The sequence below is a fragment of the Dermochelys coriacea genome, chromosome 1, assembly GCF_009764565.3.
Source record: "Dermochelys coriacea isolate rDerCor1 chromosome 1, rDerCor1.pri.v4, whole genome shotgun sequence".
In the NCBI taxonomy this organism is placed as follows: Eukaryota; Metazoa; Chordata; order Testudines; family Dermochelyidae; genus Dermochelys; species Dermochelys coriacea.
Genome location: NC_050068.2, coordinates 324,695,116 through 324,712,705, shown reverse-complemented (window position 1 = coordinate 324,712,705; position 17,590 = coordinate 324,695,116). Strand labels below are relative to the sequence as shown.

Sequence of the window (17,590 nt, the reverse complement as noted above, 5' to 3'; positions counted from 1 at the left end):
AAAGAAGGAACTGAGGGGACACTGGGTTACCTGGGCATTTTATGTCAGTGCTATGAGAGCATAGCACAAGAGGGCTCTAGAGATGCTTCGACTGGTACCACTGAGAGAGAAATTCCTGGCAACTATGCTTGGGGCACGCACACACCTAGTGTGGAATTGGTATGTGCAACATATCTTGAACAACTGTTATGGAAGGTTAGTAACTGTTTTTTCCCAGTGAGTGTTTAAAAAAAAAATTCCTAAAATAGCTAAAGGAGAGAAGTCCAAACCCATTCAATATGAATGCATAAGGTTCATGGATTTGAACACTGGAAATTTTAAAAGGTAAGATGAAACCTTGTTATCTGCATGTGTAATAAGTGGTAGAAACTTGAATGTTTCATTGTAGATAAGCACATTGTATTTGGCAGCACAAGACAACAGCAATATTTCTAGTTCTTGTTACGTGACATTGGGGTCAGTGCTACTAAGGAAAGGCATAGGCAGGATTGTATGGTTAGAAAAATCATATAGGAATTTTCTACATGGATGCCTGGAATAATAACAGGATGGTATTGGAGAATTGGATTTACTATGAAGGCATTGTACATGTATAAGCCTCTGTCATCATCTATGGAAAAAGCTTGTAACACTGATTGTAATTTTAACTAGTGCAGTTAGAATGCTGTAATATTCTTTCTTTTCATAGCACAATAACTTTACCTGACACTTTGCAGAAATGTGAAAAGACATGGTCTCTGCACCAGAGTTTATAATCCAAGCTGGACTAATATGGAGAAAGGAAGAGGGGAGGTAAAGTTGAAATAAAGCCAATGTGAGTCACCTAACTGGTTCCTAGTCAGCTGCCAGCATCTGGCACTAAAATGCACTTTGGCCCAGATCCACAAAGGATTCCAGTGGAAGTTAGGAGCCTAAATAGCTTTATGGATCTGGGCCTTACTGATTGTAGCTAACTAGAAGAGCCACCAATTGCTCCTTTCCCTTCTACAATTGCCACATTAGGACTTGGCTGCATCCCCAAACTAGTTCTCTTCCATTGGGCAGCAAGGGCTCTGCCTGTCTCCCTAATGCTGTTCTGCATCACATGTAATTAGAGCAGCACCAGCAGCTCTTGCCATGATGTAAGGAAGGGATTTTAAGAGAAGCTCTTAAAAAGAACAGAGAAACTTCATTTTAGAAAAAAGAAATCTGGTTAGACTTAAGTAAGGATTGCAATATAATTAAGCTTTCAAAATTCAAGAAGTTTTGACTGATGCTTCCGTTTGGTGGTCAGGTGAGCAGCAGGTCCAGTTTACGTAGAGCAGGTTGAGATGCCATCTCCACCTTCTTTTGAAAGGAGTTATGAGAGGAGAATGACAGGTCACTGTATCCTTCCTGGAGCATTAGAAATCTGACAACAAAAGCCTTGTAGTTGAGGATACTCTTGTAAAGCAGCTCTGTGTTAACAGACTGTACAAGAAGCTTCCACTTCTCTACTTCTGCTGTTAGATTTGAGAGGGTCCTTCCCCAGCTCTCTTAAAGGGGATAAGCACTGAGCTGTGGCTCCAGGCAAAGTATATTGATCTAGACTCCGCGCTCTCTACTTGACTTAGTCTTCTGCCTGGTCAGACTCAGTTCATGGTTCCCCTGTGGCCTTTCACACTGGCATATGTGGAAGAACTTTGAGAACTTCTTACACTTTTTTGCAAATGCTTCAGGAATAAAAAATCTGTACATTTGGGATATCTTTAGTCATCTTATAGAAAACCTATTTTCAGTTTTTTCTTTGGTATTTTTGATGTCATTTCACTTAAAACTGGAAACCCTCATTGCAATGTCTTTTTTTTTTTTTTTTTTTTTTTTTTGTAAATCAGCAATCCTAGAAGATTAGAGTTGGAAGTGACCTCAAGAGGTCATCTAGTCCAGTCCCCTGCTCAAAGCAGGACCACCCCAACTAAATCATCCCAGCCAGGGCTGTGTCAAGTTGGGCCTTAAAAACCTCTAAGGATGGAGAGTCCACCACCTCCTTAGGTAACCTATTCCAGTGCTTCACCACCATCCGATGAAGTGAGCTGTAGTTCATGAAAGCTTATGCTCAAATACATTTGTTAGTCTCTAAGGTGCCACAAGTCGTCCTTTTCTTTTTGCGGATACAGACTAACACAGCTGCTACTCTGACACCCTCCTAGTGAAATAATGTTTCCTAATATCCAATGTAGAGCTCCCCCACTACAACTTGAGACCATTGCTCCTTGTTCTGTCATCTGCCACCACTGAGAATAGCCTAGCTCCATCCTCTTTGGAATCTCCCTTCAGGTAATCGAAGGCTGCTATCAAATCTCCCCTCACTCTTTTTTGCAGACTAAATAACCTCAGTTCCCTCAGGCTCTCCTCGTAAGTCTTGTGCTCCAGCCCCCTAATCGTTTTCGTTGCCCTCTGCTGGACTCTCTCCAATTTGTCCACATCCCTTCTGTAGTGGAGGGGCCAAAACTGGATGCAGTACTCCAGGTGTGGCCTCACCATTGCCGAATAGAGGGGAATAATCACTTCCCTCGATCTGCTGGCAATGCTTCTACTACTAATACAGCCCAATATGCCGTTGGCCTTCTTGGCAACAAGGGCACACTGCTGACTCACATCCAGCTTCTTGTCCACTGTAATTCCCAGGTCCTTTTCTGCAGAACTGCTGCTTAGCCAGAAGGTCCTCAGCCTGTAGCAGTGCGTGGGATTCTTCCCTCATAAGAGCAGGACTCTGTACTTGTCCTTGTTGAACCTCATGAGATTTCTTTTGGCCCAATCCTCCAATTTTTTTCTAGGTCACTCTGGACCTTGTCACTCTGGACCTTGTCCCTATCCTCCAGCGCAGGGGTGGGCAAACTTTTTAGCCTGAGGGCTGCATCGAGTTTTGGAAATTGTATGGAGGGCCGGTTAGGGGAGGCTGTGCCTCCGCTCCTCTTGCTTCTTGTCCCCTGACCACCGCCGGAACCCCCACCGCCCCATCCAGCCCCTCCTCTCATTCTTGACTGCCCACCAGGACCTCTGCCCCATCCAACCACCCCTTCTCCCTATCCCCGACTGCCCCTGGAATCCCTGCCCCTGACTGCCCCCCGACCCCTATCCACACCCTGCCCTCTATCCGCCCCTTTACTGCGCTGCCTGGAGCACCAGTGGCTGGTGGCGCCACAGCCACGCCACTGCAAAGCACAGAGCAGTGGGTCAGACCAGGCTCTGCAGCCCTCGGCACAGTGAGCTGAGGCTGCGGGGCAAGGGGGAACAGTGGGGGGAGGGGCTGGGGGCTAGCCTCCCAGGTCAGGAGCTCAGGGGCTGGGCAGAAAGGGGCCCATGGGCCAGATGTAGCCCACGGGCCGTAGCTTGCCCACCTCTGCTCCAGCGTATCTACCTCTTCTCCCAGTGTAGTTTCATCTGCAAACTTGCTGAGGGTGCAATTAATCCCATCCAGATCATTAATAAAGATGTTGAACAAAACCTGTCTGAAGACCGACCCCTGGGGCACTCTGCTTGATACCAGCTGCCAACTAGACATTGAGCTGTTGATCACTACCCATTGAGCCCGACAAACTAGCCAGCTTTCTATCCACCTTATAGTCCATTCATCCAATACATACTTTAACTTGGCAAGAATACTGAGGGAGACCGTATCAAAAACTTTGCTAAAGTCAAGATATATCACGTTCACCGCTTTCCCCATATCCACAGAGCCAGTTATCTCATCATAGAAGGCAATCAGGTTGGTTAGGCATGACTTGCCCTTGGTGAATCCATGTTGATTGTTCCTGATCACCTTCCACTCCAAGTACTTCAAAATAGAATCCTTGAGGACCTGCTCCATGATTTTGCAAGGGACTGAAGTGAGGCTGACCGATTTGTAGTTCCCTGGATTCTCTTTCTTCCCTTTTTTAAATATGGGCACTATATTTGCCTTTTTTCAACTGTCCAGGACCTCCCCCGATCACCATGAATTTTCAAAGGTAATGGCCAATGGCTCTGCAATCACATCAGCCAACTCCCTCTGCACCCTTGGATGCATTAGATCTGGATCCATGGACTTGTGCATATCCAGCTTTTCTAAATAGTCCTTAACCTGTTCTTTTACCACTAAGGGCTGCTCATCTCCTCCCTGCGCTGTGTTGCCCAGTGCAGCAGTCTGGGAGCTGACCTTATCTGAGAAGACAGAGGCAAAAAAAGCATGGAGTACTTCAGCTTTTTCCACATCATCTGTGGAACCATATGTTGCCTCCCGCTTTCAGTAAGGGTCCCACACTTTCCCTGACCACCACCTTGTTGCTAACATACCTCCTAGAAACCCTTCTTGTTACCCTTCACATCCCTTGCTAGCTGCAACTCCAATTGTGCATTGGCCTTCCTGATTACACCCCTGCAGGCTCTAGCAATATTTTTATACTCCTCCTTAGTCATCTGTCCAAATTTACACTTCTTGTAAGCTTCCTTTTTGAGTTTAAGCTCACTGAAGATTTCATTGTTAAGCCACTGATCAGCCTCGCCTCAAAAAGATTTCAGAGTAGCAGCTGTGTTAGTCTGTATTCGCAAAAAGAAAAGGAGTACTTGTGGCACCTTAGAGACTAACAAATTTATTTGAACATAAGCTTTCGTGAGCTACAGCTCACTTCATCGGATGCATTCGGTGGAAAATACAATCTCCCCACTGTATTTTCCACCGAATGCATCCGAAGAAGTGAGCTGTAGCTCATGAAAGCTTATGCTCAAATAAATGTTAGTCTCTAAGGTGCCACAAGTAATTCCTTTTCTTTTTTACCTCAAAAAGAGGCATAGATAAAATTGAAAATGTCCAGATTGGTACAATGAAAATTTAAAGATTACTTAGTTTGAGGGAGATGTGTAAAATAATGCATATGGCAATTGTTAACTTGATGAGCCTGTGAGCTGTGTCCCATAATATAAAAGTGATGGAGCACTGGATGGAATGGAAAGAAAATTATTTCCATTACAGTATATTTAATCACCTTGTGACATTCCCCAGTAGAAATAGTTGAGGCAAACCAGATTTTTTTTTGCAAGAAGGCACATTTTATCTTAAAGACAATCGTTGCCTCTCTGTTGTCTAGATCAAGAATCTACTAGCAGTGTTACTTAAAAACTAATTTTTCTTCTTTTCAAATACTGGGTGAAAATGGACTATTTTCACTATTGTCTTAAGAATCTGTTATGGACAACTGCAAGAGGCAGGGTACCAGACTATAAGGATAGAGTGGGTGCTCTGTCATTGAAATGTTCCAATTCTCATGTTGTAAGGAGTCGTTTTTATTAAGTTACTATTACTGGAACACAATAGGCTGCATAAACTGTAGCCATTACATGGAATAGGTCCCTCTTGGAGCAAATACTCCCCCTGTTCTCCATGTGTGTTTAGCTGCTTTTTACAGTCATGCTCATGGATTTAGCTTCTTTCTCTATTGTTCTACATGATGTTTCTCTAGGTCACCTTTTTCTCTTTCCAGGTGATGTCCATGTTATCACTTGCCATGGGAGCCATATTGGTGGCATCATTAATCTGTGTCCTAAATATATCCATAGGACTACCCTGAATTATTTCCTATTTGAGTGGAGCATATCTTTTGGAAAAAAAAAATCTCCTTTTATCAGATGTAAACAGCACCATATGCCAACCGTCTTGTGTAAAACACCCATTTCCTCTGATCAGAGGATCGCACCCCATCATACTGAACACTCACCTGATAATATATTTGTGGCTACCAGACTCTGACAATTGCAACTCCTTATCTAGGAATGAAGTCACATACCGGGAAAAAGCTTCAGCGTAGTTTAGCAGTGCAGGTTCCTCTCCGAGGACAGTCGAGCTCAAGGTCCCTGTCTTGATAGCTAATGCCAATCCCACAGCGGGTTTTCACTATCTTAGAAATCATCTCTGCCTCTTGTGGCCATGATTTCTTATTACAGCTGTATTCCACTGGAACCATGAAACTGATGTCTGATAGGAGGAGGCTAGTGACTGAGAGAGAACTTTCATAATAGTTGGACCTAGATGAAGGAACTCACACCCACAAAGGAAAAACAGCACTTTCAGAACTACAGGAATCTTACTATTTCAACTTAGCTTTACCTCAAAGTTCTACAAACACACACTACCCCCTCACCCTCTTTCCTTTGCACAATGAACCTTAGAAATTCATCAAGCTATTTCTTCTCCTGGAACAGGAGAGACCGTTTTTGATTTTCAGATACCACACTGTTGGAGATCGTTTATGTACCTAGAACTCTACAAAAGTAAGGTTGTACTGTATTGTACCTCTGCATAAATTGGTTTTCTCTTTTGAATTTGGTATACAAACCACAGCCAGAAATATGTTCAGCATAATAGGAAACTGAGTATTAACTTAAAATGATTCAAAAATTCTTTCTTTATAAAATGTGTGGCACTGAAATGTGTGGTGTAGCTTACACAATTATTTAGATATTAGAAAGTGAAGGCTTGCTATTTTTTTTAAACATTAATTATAAAACTCAATTTGGTACCTATCTTTGTAAATTGGATTTTGGCCACTTGCATAAACAGGTAATTACCTATATGTAGGTATTTCATATTCAGATGCATGTCATAAAAATAAAGGGAAGGGTTAACACCTTTTGAATCCCTCCTGGCCAGAGGAAAAACCCTTTACCCTGTAAAAGGTTCAAAAGCTAAGATAACCTCACTGGCACCTGACCAAAATGACCAATGAGGAGACAAGATGCTTTCAAAGCTGGAGTGTGTGTGGGGGAAACAAAGGGTTCTCTGTCTGTGTTGTTTTTTTGCCGGGACCAGAGCAGGAGCACAGGTCAGAACTCCTGTAAAGGGTTAAGCAATCTAGTTAGATATGCATTACATTCTGTTTTGTTTAAATGGCTGACAAAATAAGTTGTGCTGAATGGAATGTATATTCCGGTTTTTGTGTCCTTTTTGTAACTTAAGGTTTTGCCTAGAGGGAATCTCTGTTTTGAATTTGATTACCCTGTAAGGTATTTACCATCCTGAGTTTACAGAGGTGATTCTTTTTCTTCAATTAAAATTCTTCTTTTAAGAACCTGATTGCTTTTTCATTGTTCTTAAGATCCAAGGGCTTGGGTCTGTGTTCACCTGTGCAAATTGGTGAGGATTTTTATCAAGCCTTCCCAAGGAAAGGGTGTGTACGGTTTGGGGGGGGGGGGGGTGACATTTCCAAGTGGGCTCTTTCCCTGTTAAATTTGTTAGACTCTTGGTGGTGGCAGCAATAAAGTCCAGGAACAAAAGGTAAAATAGTTTGTACCTTGGGGAAGTTTTAACCTAAGCTGGTAAAAATAAGCTTAGGGGGTTTTTCATGCAGGTCCCCACATCTGTACTCTAGAGTTCAGAAGGGGGAAGGAACCTTGACACAGGGTTTTGTCATGACTATTGCAAGATATAAATTGCAGTCTGTTACACATGATGATGAGCACAAAATCACTAGGGATGTGAAAGCAAAAACAGATTCATGCTTTGATTGTTCATTGTGTATGTTCATGCACAATATCAAGGACACTGTCAAGCTTGCAAATATCCTTACATTGTTTGAGATTTATTTTAAAAACTAATCCTGAGAGTCAGACTAGTGATCTGTCAAGCAAGAATGAGGATTACCATTGTTGTCAATGACAACGGAACTTGGTAGGGGACTCTGGGTTATTGCGCTCATTATTACTCACTGAAACTTTACTCTATACCCTTTAGTAGAGATGCATCAATATTTATTTATTGAAAACCTGATATGATATTGATGAATGGCCACATAAACCAATTCCAGTTCAATCTGTTAATTTTTAATATGTTGCATTCTATTTAATGGGTGTATTCTATTTTTGTGCAGACATTTTAATAGCTACCCTCTTAGGTATCAAAACACTAAAAATTAAAAGGAGACTATCGGGAAATTGTGATCCAACTTCCAGCTTTTAATTTAAAAATAAGCTCATAAAATGTTCTCATTAACATTAGGTTTTGTAACTCTTTAACTACAATGAAATCAGTCTCCGATTTGGGTCTACACATTTTCCCAAACATTGCTGCGTGAGTATCAGGAAGCGCAACTAACTCAGAAGGGACCATGTAACAGGAGTGAAATTGATAAATTTTCTGTGTTTGTGGATATATAAACAACATTCAGAAAAATGCTGTAGTATTTTCTTAAAAGGTGATAAAGGTTTGCTTTTATGGTATAATACCATTCCTCCTTCTCTTGAAATCCTTAATTCACCTTTATTTTTAATCACTCACCTTGTTCTATGCTTCAAATGCATTACTAGTTCGTCAAAGGAATGAGACCAGTCATTTTTATAAGCATGTAGAACTCTAATCTCTGGAAAATACAATTTTTAATACATTAGCATTTTTTTTTTTACTTTGCTTGTAATTTAGCACCCTAATCTCCAGGTTATCTTTTGAAAGGCAATTTAGCTCATTGGGTATGTCTATGCTGCTGTTAGATCCCTGTGGCTGGCCATGCCAGCTGACATGGGGCTCAGGCTGTGGGGCTGTTTAATTGCAGCCTAATTGTAGACTTTTGGGCTCAGGCTGCAGCCTAAGCTCTGGGACCCTCTGACCTCACAGGATCCTAGAACCTGGAACCTTGAGCCTGGAAGTCTACAATGCAATTAAACAGCCCCACAACTCGAGTCCCTTGATCCTGTCAGCTGGCATGGGCCAGCTGTGGGTTTTTAATTGCAGTGTAGACACACCCTAAGGGTATGTCTACACTATAAAATTGACCTAATTTCATAGAAGTCAGGTTTTAGAAATTGATTTTTATACAGTCGATTATGTCCCCACTAAGCGCATTAAGTCGGTGGAGTATGTCCTCAATACCGTGGCTAGCATCAACTTACGGAGTGGTGCATTGTGGGTAGCTATCCCACAGTCTCCACTGCCCATTGGAATTACGGGTTAAGTTCCCAATGCCTGATGGGGCAAAAACATTGTCGAGGGTGGTTTTGGGTACATGGTCGTCAGTTTCCCCTCCCTCCCTCCATGAAAGCAGTGGATTTCAGACAATCATTTCGCACCTTTTTTCCTGGGTTACCCATGCAGATGCCATAGCACGGCGAGCATGGAGCCCGCTCAGCTCACTACTGCTGTTGTGAGCATTGTAAACATCTTACGCATTACCCTGGAGTATGTGCAGAACTGGGCTAAGAGATGCCAGAACAAGGACGCTTGTGATGAGGACAAGGACACAGGCGTTCCTGAAAGTATGGGCTGTGGCAATTGGGACATCATGGCAGCAGTGGGGCTTGTTGATATAGTGGAATGCCTATTCTGGGCCCTGCAAAAAAGCACAGACCAGTGGGACCGCATAGTGTTGCAAGTATGGGATGATTCACAGTGGCTGCGAAACTTTTGCATGCATAAGGCCACTTCCCTTGAACTTTGAGTTGCTTTCCCCCTCCCTGAAGCGCAGGAATACCAAGATGAGAGCTGCCCTGACAGTTGAGAAGCAAGTGGCAATAGCCCTGTGGAAGCTTGCAACGCCTGACTGCCACTGGTCAGTCTGAAATCAATTTGGAGTGGGCAAGTCTACTGTGGCTACTTGGATCACAGCAGTCCCCAATGCAATCACTGACATTCTGCTATCAAGGGTAGTGACTCTGGGAAAAGTGCAGGTCCTACTGGATGGCTTTGCTGCAATGGGGTTCCCTAACTGTGGTGGGGCCATAAATGGGACACACATCCCTATCTTGGCACTGGACCATCTTGCCAACCAGTACATAAACCACAAGGGGTTCTTTTCAATGGTGCTGCAAGCGCTGGTGGATCACAAGGGCCGTTTTCACCGACATCAACGTGGGATGGCCGGGAAAGGTGCATGACGCTCACATCTTTAGAAACTTGGGCTGTTTGAGCAGTTGCAAGAAGGGACTTACTTCCCTGACCAGAAAATTACCATTGGGGATGTTGAAATGCCAATCGTTATCCTTGGGGACCTAGCCTACCCCTTGCTCCCATGGCTTGTGAAGCCGTACACAGGCAACCTGGACAGTAGTAAGGAACAGTTCAACTATAGGCTGAGCAAGTGCAGAATGGTGGTAGAATGTGCCTTTGGACGTTTAAAAGCTCGCTGGCACTGTATACGGACTGGGGGTTAGACCTTAGCTCAACCAACATTCCCATTGTTGTTGCTGCTTGCTGTGCGCTCCATAATATCTGTGAGAGTAAGGCGGAGATGTTTATAGCGGAGTGGGAGGTTGAGGCAAATCTCCTGGCAGCCAATTTTGAGCAGCCAGACACCAGGGCGATTTAGAAGAGCACAGCTAGGCGTGCTGCGCATTAGAGAGGCTTTGAAAACCCAGTTTCATGACTGGCCAGGCTATGGTGTGACAGTTGTGTGTTTCTCCTTGCTGCAAACTCGCCCCCTTTGTTGATTTTAATTACCTGTAAGCCAACCACCCTCCCCCCTTGGATCACATCTGGCGAAGGAAATAAAGTCACTATTGTTCTGAAACCATGCATTCTTTCTTAATTTTTTTAAAAAAAGTGAGAACTGACATGGTAGCCCGGGTGGGATGGGGTGCAGGTGGAGGGAAGGACAAGGCCACATTGCTTATTGTAGCCACACTACAAATCAAAGCTGTTTGAATGACAGCCTTCTGTTGCTTGGGCCATCCTCTGGAGTGGAGTGGCTAGGGCCCAGAGTCTCTTTTCTCCCTCCCCCCACACATTCTTAGGCAACTAGGTGAGGAGGATATGGAACTTGGGGAGGAGGGCAGGCGGTGATGCAATGGATGCAGCGAGGGTCTGTGCACTTGTTGGCTTTCCTGCAGCTCCAACAGACGCTTCATCATGTACGTTTGCTTCCCCCATTAGCCTCCGCATTGCCTCCTGTCTCTGCTCTTCGCGGTCACTTAATGCTTTCTTGGCCTCTGCCACCGAATTCCTTCATGCATTAAGCTCTTCCCTATCAGTGTGGGAGGACTGCATGAGCTCGGAAAACATGTCATCGCGAGTGCTTTTTTTTTCGCCTTCTAATCTACAATAACCTTAGGGACGGAGATGATGGGGGAGCATAGAAACATTTGCACCTGGGAGGAAATAAAAAGGGAGAGTAGAATTTTAAGATACATTTCTGAGAACAAAAGGGAGACTCTTTCTTTCACAGTGAATCAAGCAATTCACAGCAGACAGCACATGTGCTTTAGGTACAAGGTCGCATTTTGCCTTTTATATTGAGCGCCTGCCGGTATGGTGACACATCACAAACGACTGGGCAACAGAATTCGGTTTCCAGGCAGCCATGGTAAGCCTTTTGGTATGCAGAGTTGGCTTCTTACGCCTTCGTAACATGTGGGAATGATTTCAAACTGCAGTACCATCCTTTCCCATAGCAAGCAATGCCAGTTGGGCTTCACATTTAAAAGGAGGGACTGCGGTTTTCAGGTGGATGTACAGCACACACCTCCCCTCTCCCCCGCTGAGTGGCTATTCTCCGGGATGATCCCTTTTAGCCAAGCACAAACAACCCAGCGTGAATGGGGTGCTTTTACTGTAGGGCATGTAGGAAAGATATCAGGAGGGCCAAATCGCACCTGGAGCTGCAGCTAGCAAGAGATGTCAAGAGTAACAAGAAGGGTTTCTTCAGGTATGTTGGCAACAAGAAGAAAGCCAAGGAAGGTGTGGGCCCCTTACTGAATGAGGGAGGCAAGCTAGTGACAGAGGATGTGGAAAAAGCTAATGTACTCAATGCTTTTTTTGCCTCTGTTTTCACTAACAAGGTCAGCTCCCAGACTGCTGTGCTGGGCAACACAAAATGGGGAAGAGATGGCCAGCCCTCTGTAGAGATAGAGGTGGTTAGGGACTATTTAGAAAAGCTGGACGTGCACAAGTCCATGGGGCCGGACGAATTGCATCCGAGAGTGCTGAAGGAATTGGCGGCTGTGATTGCAGAGCCCTTGGCCATTATCTTTGAAAACTCGTGGCGAACGGGGGAAGTCCCGGATGACTGGAAAAAGGCTAATGTAGTGCCCATCTTTAAAAAAGGGAAGAAGGAGGATCCTGGGAACTACAGGCCGGTCAGCCTCACCTCAGTCCCTGGAAAAATCATGGAGCAGGTCCTCAAAGAATCAATCCTGAAGCACTTAGAGGAGAGGAAAGTGATCAGGAACAGTCAGCATGGATTCACCAAGGGAAGGTCATGCCTGACTAATCTAATCGCCTTTTATGATGAGATTACTGGTTCTGTGGATGAAGGGAAAGCAGTGGATGTATTGTTTCTTGACTTTAGCAAAGCTTTTGACACGGTCTCCCACAGCATTCTTGTCAGCAAGTTAAGGAAGTATGGGCTGGATGAATGCGCTATAAGGTGGGTAGAAAGCTGGCTAGATTGTCGGGCTCAACGGGTAGTGATCAATGGCTCCATGTCTAGTTGGCAGCCGGTGTCAAGTGGAGTGCCCCAGGGGTCGGTCCTGGGGCCCGTTTTGTTCAATATCTTCATAAATGATCTGGAGGATGGTGTGGATTGCACTCTAAGCAAATTTGCGGATGATACTAAACTGGGAGGAGTGGTAGATACGCTGGAGGGGAGGGATAGGATACAGAAGGACCTAGACAAATTGGAGGATTGGGCCAAAAGAAATCTAATGAGGTTCAATAAGGATAAATGCAGGGTCCTGCACTTAGGATGGAAGAATCCAATGCACCGCTACAGACTAGGGACCGAATGGCTCGGCAGCAGTTCTGCGGAAAAGGACCTAGGGGTGACAGTGGACGAGAAGCTGGATATGAGTCAGCAGTGTGCCCTTGTTGCCAAGAAGGCCAATGGCATTTTGGGTTGTATAAGTAGGGGCATAGCGAGCAGATCGAGGGACGTGATCGTTCCCCTCTATTCGACACTGGTGAGGCCTCATCTGGAGTACTGTGTCCAGTTTTGGGCCCCACACTACAGGAAGGATGTGGATAAATTGGAAAGAGTACAACGAAGGGCAACAAAAATGATTAGGGGTCTAGAGCACATGACTTATGAGGAGAGGCTGAGGGAGCTGGGATTGTTTAGTCTGCAGAAGAGAAGAATGAGGGGGGATTTGATAGCTGCTTTCAACTACCTGAAAGGGGGTTTCAAAGAGGATGGCTCTAGACTGTTCTCAATGGTAGCAGATGACAGAACGAGGAGTAATGGTCTCAAGTTGCAATGGGGGAGGTTTAGATTGGATATTAGGAAAAACTTTTTCACTAAGAGGGTGGTGAAACACTGGAATGCGTTACCTAGGGAGGTGGTAGAATCTCCTTCCTTAGAGGTTTTTAAGGTCAGGCTTGACAAAGCCCTGGCTGGGATGATTTAACTGGGACTTGGTCCTGCTTTGAGCAGGGGGTTGGACTAGATGACCTTCTGGGGTCCCTTCCAACCCTGATATTCTATGATTCTATGATTCTACTGTTCCCTTACAAAAATTCCCCTATTTCAACCATGTGACCATGAATGATATCACTCTCCTGAGGCTAACAAGGAAAGATAAAGACCAAATGTTGCTTGAATGTGACCAAAACCCAGGACCATTCGCTGCCACGCTTTGTGCTGCAGTGATTCCAGACTACTTGCTACTGGCTTGGCGTGATAAAGTGTCCTACTGTGGAGGACAAAATAAGGCAGCCTTCCTCAGAAACCTTCTGCAAAGGCTTTCCGAGTACCTCCAGGAGAGCTTCATGGAGATGTCCTTGGAGGATTCCCGCTCCATCCCCAAACACGTTAACAGACTTTTCCAGTAGCTGTACTGGCCGCGAATGCATCCCAATTCTTCAGGGCAAATCAAACATTAAACACTATTGCTTTTAAACCCTGTATTGTAGTTACAAATGTGCACTCGCTAGAGCTGCCTTCTCCGGCTTCAGGTTCGGGGATCCTGCCTTGGGAGGGTATTGACTCTAGGGAGAATGGATTCACCACTTCCCTGCTGTGCATCTCCTCCTCCTCCTCCCTGTTGCGTGAGACTCCCTCCTTGCAGGTGTCCACGGACAGTGGGCAGTGGTAGGGTCCTCCCCTTAGAATGCCATGCAGTTGATCATAGAAGTGGCATGTATGGGGCACTGAGCCGGAGTGACCATTTGCCTCCTTTGTCTTTTGGTAGGCTTGCCTGAGCTTCTTGACTTTCATGCGGCACTGCTGTGTGTCCCTGTTGTATCCTCTCTCCACCATGCCCTGTGCGATTTTGGCATGTATATGAGCATTTCTTCTTTTTGATCGCAGTTTGGCCTACACAGATTCTTCTCCCCATACAGCAATCAGATACAGTGTCTCTCTTTCGGTCCATGCTGGAGCTTGTTTGCGATTCTGGGGGGATTGCCTGGTCGCCTATGCTGCTGAGCTCACCACATTGACCAAATAGGAAATGAAATTTCCTGAAGATTTTCCTGTGTACCTGGCTAGCGCATTGGAGTTCAAAGCGCTGTCCAGAGCGGTCACATTTGGAGCACTCTAGGTTAGCTCCCGGAGGCCAATACTGTCGAATTGCATCTGCACTACCCCAAATTTGACCAGGAAGGTTGATTTTAGCACTACTCCCCTCACGGGGAGGAGTACAGAAGTCGATTTTAAGAGCCCTTTAGGTTGACGGAACGGGGTTGGTTGTGTAGATGCATTCATTTTAAAATCGACCTAATGTGGCTAAATTCGATCTAACCCCATAGTGTAGACCAAGGCTAAGTCTCCAAAAGAGGCATAAGTCTCTTAATTTTTAAATCCTTGAGAAAATTGTTATATAAATCAGTTAAGTGCCAACCCTTGAAAGTTTGTAAAATACATTGAATTACTTGACAGTCTTTTAAGTAAACATAATCAAAATGAGTTCTTTCTGGAAAACTTTCGCCTGAGCCACCCCTTGATGATGTTGTGCCTTAATATCATTAGAGAGAAGTTCTGAAAATATTGTGCTAAAAATAATTTTTTGAAAGCATCCAGGAGATTTAATTAGATGTTAAAAGATCTAGGTTATCAGGGACAAAACAGAATGGGAGCTGTGTCAGTGAGCTGGCAAAAGACTGCATGGTAGAAATACTTGTTTGCTATGAAAGCCCTAGTGCCAGAATAACAATCTAGAACTTTGCCTATAATCTTTGGGAAGACTATTACTGAAAACAGGCAATTTAACTCTTTGTATTCCTTTGTGCTTTTTTGGCTAACTTGTTAGCTAATTCCTTTTGTTGGTTGGTTTTTGTTCAATAGTCTAGACTGGTGTGGGCTAATCATACATGTACTGGACCCTCACTAGAACGCGGGATTTGGGATCCATGTGCAGTGCCGCATTAACGCGCAGACCACGTTAAAATGAATTCCAATTAAAGTAATTAAATTTGGGATCCATGGCTGCGACCGCGTTGTATGCAAATTTGTGCTATATAGCTGCGCATTCTAGCAAGGGTCCAGTGTACTTTTTGTGTGTGAATTCATCAGGTTTCCAGGGGATTGTTTTAATACTTTGAGTTTAAATAGTTCCAGGCAGTGTTTTGTGTAAAACTTTAGTTTGGCATGAAATGCCATGGCCTTTCTATTCTGTAAATATTCCTAGGCAGCTTCATATGATGTGTCTTGAGCAGGATTGATTCTGTGGCAGAAGTAAAATAGTTGGAGTTGCATAGTGTATCTTCTCTTTCTGTTGGGATGAGCGTACTGAGTGGGCTCAGGAAGGTGTAAGCAGAAGCCAAGTGTGGCTATTATCACTCAGAGGGAGTGATAATACTTTGTGTAAGTTTCCTGGGTTAATCATGAGTGCTTTCCCCTGTGGTCTGAATTATGGCATTCCTCTCACAATTCAGTGCTAGTATTTTGTTCCGGCCAACCTCATGTAGTAGTTTTTCATTCTGACTGCACCACTTGATGTGATCAAAGCACGTCAATTTCAAGCTTCTTGATCCTGACCTGAACAATAAAATCATTCATGACTTCATCCAGTCCTTACCTTGTAGATCAAATAGGTGCTCTAATACCTTTATTTTTTTGTCACCCTCCTAAAAGCATTACCTACTGGTGAGTGTGTGTGAAAAGTTTCTCTATGCCAATGGGCAGAAGAAATGAGTTGTTAAAGCCCCCAGCCCACGAGTCTTGGCTCTTGAGATGCTACAACTTGAGCAAATGCTTTTAGCTTTAGAAGTCCCTTCAGGTGACCGGAGACTCCATAGATAACTCTTCCTTACACTACCTTTCTAGTGCTCTGTTCAGAGACTTACTCTGTGCAAACAACCATGTCCGCCCAAATCTCATTGGCAAAGTTTTTTTTACTCCAAGTTGTATATCAATCTGTCGGTCACTCTAAATTTTCTCTTCATTAAATAAGCATTTTGGAATGCTGTCTGTAGCAAAGGGAAACAAATTTTGTTTTCTCCATTCCATGGGCTTCCTAGTACTCTGTGCGCCGCTTTTCAACAGCCCCTGTAACTTGCGCACCTGCCATCTCTGTCACTAGTACTGTGATGAGCGCTGTGAACACTGCATGCCTGATCCTGCAGTGTTTCATGAGCTGCAGGTCTGATGACAAAGCCTTGGTGTCAATTCAGGATTGCAGTTGGCATTCACGGAGCATTTGCACATGGTGGACAGTCAATTCTGGGCACGAGAAACAAGCACTGTGGTGGGATTGCATAATTATACAGGTATGGGATAAGTGGCTGCAGAACTTTCGGATGTGCTAAGCCACCTTCCTGGAACTGCGTGCAGAGCATGCCCCAGTCCTCTGGTGCAGGGACGCCAAAATGAGAGCTGCACTCATAGTGGAGTAGCAAGTGGTGATTGCTGTGAGGAAGTTGGCAATTCCAGACTGCTACCGATTAGTCATGAGTCAGTTTGGAGTTGGCAAATCCACCGTGGGGGTTGCTGTGATGCAAATGTACAGAGCCATTAATTGCCTCCTGCTATGAAGAACTGTGACTCTGGGCAATGTGCCTGAAATAGCAGATGGTTTTGCAGCAATAGGGTTCCCTAACTGTGGTGGGCCGATAGATGGCATGCATATCCTTATTTTGTCCCCAGGCCATCTTGCGACAGAGTATATCAACAGAAAGGGCTACTTTTCTACGGTATTGCAAGCACTGGAGGATCACTAGGGTTTTTCACTGACAACACAGACTGGTCAGGGAAGGTGAATGATGCACACATCTTTAGGAACACAGGCCTGTACAGAAAGCTGCAAGCAGGACTTTTTTTTTCCAGACGAGGATTACCACTGGACATCTAGAGATCTAGCCTACATGTTGGTCCCATGGATCATGAAGGAGGTCATCTTGAGAGCAGCAAGGAGCACTTCCAACAACAGGCTCAGCAGGTGCAGAATGACTGTTGAATGTGCTTTTGTCTGCTTAAAGGGCTGCTGGTGCTGTCTCTTCAGGAGGTTAGACCTCAGTGACTGCAATATCTCCATGGTCATAGCTGCCTGCTGTGCACTTGATATCTGTGAAGCAAAGGGGGTAGGAGTTTTCCTAGGCTGGAGCATGGAGGTGGATCAGCTGTTGGCTGATTTTGAGCAGCCAGATACCTGGGCTATAAGAGAGACTCAGTGGGAAGCTATTTGGATCAAGGAGGCTTTGAAGGAGCATTTTAACAATAGGCCACAATAATACGTGTTGCTG

General features: G+C 44.6%; 1 protein-coding gene across 1 annotated transcript in view; it reads left to right on the top strand.

Annotated features, from left to right (window-relative positions):
- SLC2A13 (solute carrier family 2 member 13) overlaps positions 1–17,590 on the top strand; it is a 329,544-nt gene that overhangs the window by 26,975 nt on the left and 284,979 nt on the right.